The 6771-nt window shown below is 32.7% G+C and overlaps 1 long non-coding RNA gene across 3 annotated transcripts; it reads left to right on the plus strand.

Moving 5' to 3' along the window:
• The first annotated feature begins 530 nt into the window (after window positions 1–530).
• Window positions 531–4132, plus strand: LOC126725652 (uncharacterized). 3 transcript variants are annotated; one of them, XR_007655535.1, is made up of 5 exons: window positions 531–932; window positions 1092–1208; window positions 2103–2160; window positions 3448–3610; window positions 3708–4132. It is a non-coding gene; the product is annotated as an uncharacterized LOC126725652 (long non-coding RNA). The 3 variants fall into 3 exon arrangements; XR_007655534.1 differs by lacking the exon at window positions 2103–2160 and having other exon boundaries at window positions 539–932; window positions 1102–1208; XR_007655533.1 differs by lacking the exon at window positions 2103–2160 and having other exon boundaries at window positions 541–932.
• The last annotated feature ends 2639 nt before the right edge of the window (window positions 4133–6771 follow it).

Consider the following 6771-nt stretch of genomic DNA (forward strand, 5'->3'; position numbering starts at 1 on the left):
AAGACTCCGTAATTTGTTTCGGCATAAAATGTTTTCCTACGTAAAGTATTTTCAGTAAAAAATGATTTGTTTTCCTGTAATATTATTATGACCAAAAAAATGATTTTAGTTGCAACAAAAGTTCCCATCAATGGTGGTGGTTGGGGAACGAAAATGGTGGATGACAGATGATGACAACAATAATGGGTTCTTGGTGGCCAATAATGACAACGATAATTGTGATTTTTACTTAGGTTGATTTGACCTAGTAAAACCTAGCCTAATCCCACCAAATCATATCATATATTATATATAATGAGAAATACTACATCTACAATATTTTTATAATATTTTTACGATAAATCACAGGTGGTTAGTTGTTATTTGTTCAAATTTGAAACTAATACTAAGATTACTTTTTTGCCCCTACAATAACAACCTGCCACTTAGAATTTGATGTAAAAGCCCCTCATTGTTAATGCTACAACACCGTTTAAAAGCCTCTCATTATAAATAAAAAAATTAACCAATTAAAATTAGATGTGCAATAGAAATCTAGAGAGAGAGGCGATGAGGACACAGAGAGAGTAATAGAGAAAGAGAGAGGCAATGAAATCAAAGTTTCAAAAAATGATTTTGCAAACCCAAAACCTGGGCAGAATAGTAAATAGAGAAGGCCCGGAGTGGGGACTAGGGAGAGAGAAAAATCTACCACCATCAAATAAAGGTAAGGAGAAAAAAAAACGCTTACGATACAAAGGAGATAGAGTTTTCTCCTCTTATGAATACTCTTAACACCGACGATTACGATACATAAATAGAGGAGGAAAAAAAAAATACCTTGCAATATAGAGATGAGAAGGAGATAGAGTTCGTACCTGCCACCATCCATTCCCTTGCCAGAATTATACCACGCAGGAATTGAGATGCAGACATAAAGAGAACTACCACCGGTAAGTTTTTCTTTTTTTCATTCTTTCTTAGATCTGGGTATGGGTATGAAATATAATTTAGGTTTTGAGAAATTTGGTTGGATTGATTTTTATTTAGGTATTTGGGTTACATTACGTTTTGATTTGATATTTTGAAATTTGGGGTTATATATAATTTAGGTTTGGACAGGGCAAAGACAAACAAATAAGAGAGAACGTGAGTTCGTTATTCGGAAAGAGCATTGGTAATAAGAGAAATCTGACATCTTCCTGTCAGAACGCCAAAAACCTTTATCGGTATTTTTTTTTTTTAATATTGCTTTACACGTTCGAGTTGATTTTGTCTTAGGTTTGGGTATTTAATTGAATTGATTTTGATTCAAGATCTATCTTCCTTTTTTACTTTCTTTCCTCTAAACCACACTCTTAAATACCATTTAGAGGACAGAAAAAATAGACATCTCCTTCCATTAGAAAGCGTGAGGGAGATTGAAGAAGTTTGATTTTTTTAATTTGATTTTGATTGTCAATTTGTCTTTGTTGTTTCTAAATGGTCCCTTTTTAAAATCCATTGACATGGTACAAATTATATGATTGATTGCACCAATTTCATTTAACAACTGTTCACTGTAGATATTAGGAAATATTGTCCTGGACATTCAGTGCCCTGTTTCTTAAATGCTTCTCACTTGGATATGAAAGAATCATCCTTCAATTGTGTTCTTTGTGAACATCTTTATCAAAAACATGTTGCATTCGTGTATGGTATGTTAATATGCTCAATTAGTCCATGAAAGAAATACCATATTGCCAAGTAGTTTTTCTGCTACATTATGTTTTGATTTTTATAAAAGTTGTTTTAAAAGATTATTAGAGTTATCCTATATTGTTTAAGAGAAACTATTTTCAATATTGTATTTCTTTTCTATCTTTCACAATTCAAAACCTAATTATGTGATTAAGATTTTGGATTTTTTTTTTTTTTTTTTTAAACAAAGCCAAGATCATGAAATTCTAGCTGGAACTAATGACGTTTCTGGTAGATATTATTTAGAAATAATAACAATAACAATAATAATAGTGTACTGACACCTATATGGGATAAGCTAAAAGCAGTCTTCTTATTACAAAATGTCATTTGTATGGTGAGATATGTTATTTTGTCTTACTTTGTGCAGTTCTCTTTTACAGGGTGTTACTATTGCACTTTCCTTTTTTCTTTTTCTTTTTTTTTTTTGGCAACACAAAGGTAAGATTTTGTGAAGGCACCAATCAGTTAATCCTTTTGAAAGTTTTTATTTTTTATATTTACTTCAAATATTTATTTGTTTGCCTTTTGTTTCAATGCGTAAAACAAATCATAGTTATTTAGCACATATGTAAATAAGAGAAGCGTTACATTAATGATAGTAGCTGTGGTGATAGAGTTAGGGGTGGTGGATATCATTGCAATGCTAGCAACATGGTGTGAAAGAGATTTAATTAGGATGGTCATGGAGAGAGCAATTATTTAGAGGTTATCAATCTGGTGGTTGTTATTGTAGTGTTTGGTAGTGTTGAAGATAGGGAAGAGAGCTTGAGGCATTCAAGGAGATGTTCTTCATGGTTGAGCTCCATATACAATTTTCTAATGTTCTTTCACCATCAGATTTTTATTACTGCAAGGACTAGTTTTAAGTGTATGATTTTTTGAAATTGTGTTCTAGCCCATGCAATGCATGACAGGAAATTTGATGGGTTTAATCTTTGATCTAAGAAATATAAATAAGAAACATTTAATATTTTTCTTTGTTTGGTTTGTTGGTGCTGAGATGTAAACATTTAAGATTTTTTGTTTGGCTGAGGAGGGTCACTTTGTCATGAGTGTAGTAAATATGTGGTTCTAGACTTCAGCTTTGTTCTCATTGCTTTAAATTCATACTTAGAATAGTTTGAATTTGTTGACTTTCTTTTATTTTGGATTTAAGATTGAGGTTGGAAAGTGTATTTAACTGAGTTATTACCAAAGATGGGCTATATTATCCAGTTGCAGAAATCTAACAAAAATTGATGTTATTTCTAAATTACAATTAAATACCTAGATCTGTTAAATTAGTTGTTTTTTTAAACCCATTACAAAAATCATTGTTATTGGAGTTTTAGAATGGTGGATAAACTAGCTTTTATTTTTTCAAATCATTAAAAATAACAATATGGGACTCAAAAATTGATCTCTATATTTTCTAAACCTAAATCGTTCATAGCTAAACCTGCTAATTTCATAAGACTTGTTATTGTTTCTGACCTCAACTCAAATAAACTTCAATTCTAAATATTTTGAAGTAATATGTTTACATATGTAGATGTGGGTCATGGGTTTGTATATTAGGTCATTCTTTCAGTTGGGTTTGTGTTTGAACAACTTTCAGTGAGTTCGTTTGGGTGTTATGAACACATATTTCTATCTCTCTTTTTCATCCTTTTCTATTAATATCAGTTTGTGTTTAATATATTGCAGATTACATAGTTTTTACTAATGTATCTTTGTCATTGGCAGCTTGGGCGAGGTTTGATATTTTGGGTCTTCTAAGATAGAAGTTCAATGGCAGTTTTAGGTAAATGGGGACAACCAAAGCTGCAATGGACGTAGATTATGAATCAATCTTTTGCGCTGATGTTAACAACTACACCATTGTTCAAATGAACTCACAAAACTCCAAGTATGAACTAAAGATTTTGAGAAAAATGATATGGTCTCCATGTATCTTTTAGTTTTATTTTTAATTTTTCCATTCCACTTATCTTTCAACCTTGTAGTGCCACGACTACACAATTGAGGAGCTCATCACAAAGAGTTTCAACAACGTTGACATTGTCCTCTTTAGCAATCAGATTGGCCAGATGAATGTGAAGAAAGGTGCATCATAGACAACAGTACCTAATCTTTCTCCCTCTCTTTTTGGTATTGGAACACCATTGTTTCATTTTTTTTTTCCTTTCGGGTTTTCAATTCTGGCAGATTATTATTGGAACACCAGTGTTTGAAGAAATGCTTAAACTGAACTTTGGATTGGATGTGTGGAACCCAATTGTTTATGCACGTACAATACTATTTATAGATTTCTTTTAAATTTTGTTGTGAATTGTGATATCAATATTTGGTTAAGTATATGTATGTGGGATTGGCCTATGTATGCTCAACATACATATTCATATTGGTATATTTAATTTGTGTTTGCCAATTGGGTTTGTGTATGACCTTGGGTCCTTGCTATCTAATTGTTACTTTCTCCCTCAAAAGGCTGAATACTTTGTTATGTTGAGTTAGTTGGGTTTTGTTTGAATGATTTTTGTTTTTTTTTTACAGGTAAACTTTGGCATTGGGAATTATTATTATTGTTGTTATTGTTATTATTATTATTTAATTTTCTATTAATAAAGCATATTTACACTCAAAAGCTGTTGGAGTGAAGGGTTCCATCCTACCTTTTTGTTATTAATTTTTGACGATTTCTAAGTTATTCTTTATGTTGGTGCTATTTATCAATCTTTTGTTGTTGTTATAGTCATTGAGATTGCTCAGAATGAAAGATTATGGGTGAGAAAGTTGGATACTTTTAACCCAATTTTGTTGGGTAAGCAATTGTGGAGATTTGAGCAGGAAATAAATCACCTTTGGAAGTGAGTTTCTTGAATAAAGTATGGAGAGGTTAGGAACAATTGACATTGGATTTAGCAATTGCAACCTTTGGAGAAACAAAAAGGTAGGTTGGGATAGATATGCTGGACATGTGACTTTTGTTATTGGCGATTGTAGAAAAACAAGATGTGAAAATTGACTGGGAGACCATGTGCAACAAGAGCTTGATTTCATATCAGTAGGTTACCTATTTGGATGAGCTCAAGTTTTGCTGATTTTTTTTAAATTCTTGCAGATTGCTGTTGGCAATGGTATGTTGCTCATAAATCTGATGCCTAATATCAACCTATGTTAGTAATTCTATTCATGATTCTCATGGTGTTAAAAATAGGAAAGTGAGATACTTTTTTTTATGCTCCCCATAGGACAGAACATTCAAAGCATTTTTAGAATTACGATAAATGAATTGTTTATTTTCAGAGAGAGAGACCTATGTGTGGTCGTTGATGATAAAGACAGTTATGTGAGTCAGGTATGTATAGTTGGCCCAATTGTTGGTGATGAAATTTGGGAAATGTTTAGTTTTATGACTATGACATTGAAATTTGCTATCAATTCATCAATATTTTTTCTCAAAATTGTTAAGCTTTCATAATGTTCAATAATTTTATCTTATCCATATATATTATAAAACCGTAGCCTCTGACTTTCGATTGACTTCATAATATGATGCTACATTAGCTAGCTCCACAAATTTCCACATCGGCATTTTTTCTCTACTTTTTAAATTTGAATTAATGTCTTTCGATTTTTTTTTCCAGACCTATTACTCGACTCCTCTTATAGTTTTATGCGAACCTTATGCATTCAGATTTTAGACGCTCTCTCTTCCATTCCGATTCTCCTTCTCCTACAATAAGTTTTGTTGTTCTCTCTGTCTTTCTTAAAATTGGCCCTTTCTGTGATGTAGCCATAAAATTGATAAGTGGCCTTTTTTGTACGTCTATCCACCCATCACTTACAATGCTTAAACACTTTTCTTTCCAAGTGTCTTTAATTGCCCTCAACAACTTCTCAATATGTGCCCTCTCTTTTTGCAACAGAGTTGTTCTTAATTTATTGTAACTCGGAGAAATATAGTCCACTAAATTATTATTAGCTGCAAACTTGATCATCTCAATCCAATACGGGTTCTTAGCAAAGTGAAAGGGTAAACCAGCAGGATAAAATGTCATAGCAATAAGAGAATTTAATTGCTCTTGACATTGATTGTTAAAAGCCCTCTTCCCAACCCCTTTTCTTTTTGGAAAAAATGGATGACTTGTAGCTGTACTACTCTTCCTACTGTCCAAATTAGGGCTAGTAGGAGAATTAGTTGGTAAAGACACTAGCTTAGGCTTCTTCAATCTACGCGAAGATTCCTCAAATGCATCTTCTAATTTCTGCATTTCATTCTGATACTCATCTCCAACCTTGGCATATGCTTGTATTCCAAACTTAGGCAGTTTTAACAAGTGTGCCTTCACCCTTGAATAAGACCTCTTGAAAGTTTTTTCACAATAGTTACATTTGAAAGAAACATTCCCACCACCAACACTTGCTTTTTCTAACCTAGTAACATATTTTCATAGAGGAGCAGCAGCTGTCTCAGCTAATGATTTCTCACTTTCATTTTCAGTATTCATTTTAGTAAAATCACCTACAATATTTAACTTCAATAAATAAATAAAACTATAGTAGGACACACAAAAACAAATTTATAAATTATAAGTTATAACTAATATATAAAAAAAAAAAAAAAAAAAAATGACAGAGGGCACCCACAGGCTAGTGAGGCCACAGCAACAGTTAAAAAAAAAAAAAAAACAAACAAAACGCGTTATAAATAAGTGCTTAACAGTACACCCACTCACACCAAAATTAACATCTGAAAGAAAAAAAAAATAGAGAGAGAACAGAGAAGAGAATCGGACCTGTTGTTCGCGCCGAGAGAGATAGAGATCGGAAGGGACAGAGGGCACGGTATCGACGTCGGAGCTCGCCGATTGGCCTGATCTAACTCCGGCGAGGGACAGAGGGCAGCGGCAGCGATAGAGGGAGGGTGGGTTTCAGCGACAAAGAAGAACTTGAGAGTTGACATATGTGGTTTCAACTTTCAATTTTTATACTCTAAACATGCTTTATTGTTTTAGGGTTATCACAGAATCAATGGTAATGGTAAGTCCACCTGTCAAAATCTGT

The sequence above is a fragment of the Quercus robur genome, chromosome 1 (genome assembly GCF_932294415.1).
Source record: "Quercus robur chromosome 1, dhQueRobu3.1, whole genome shotgun sequence".
Lineage (NCBI taxonomy): Eukaryota > Viridiplantae > Streptophyta > Magnoliopsida > Fagales > Fagaceae > Quercus > Quercus robur.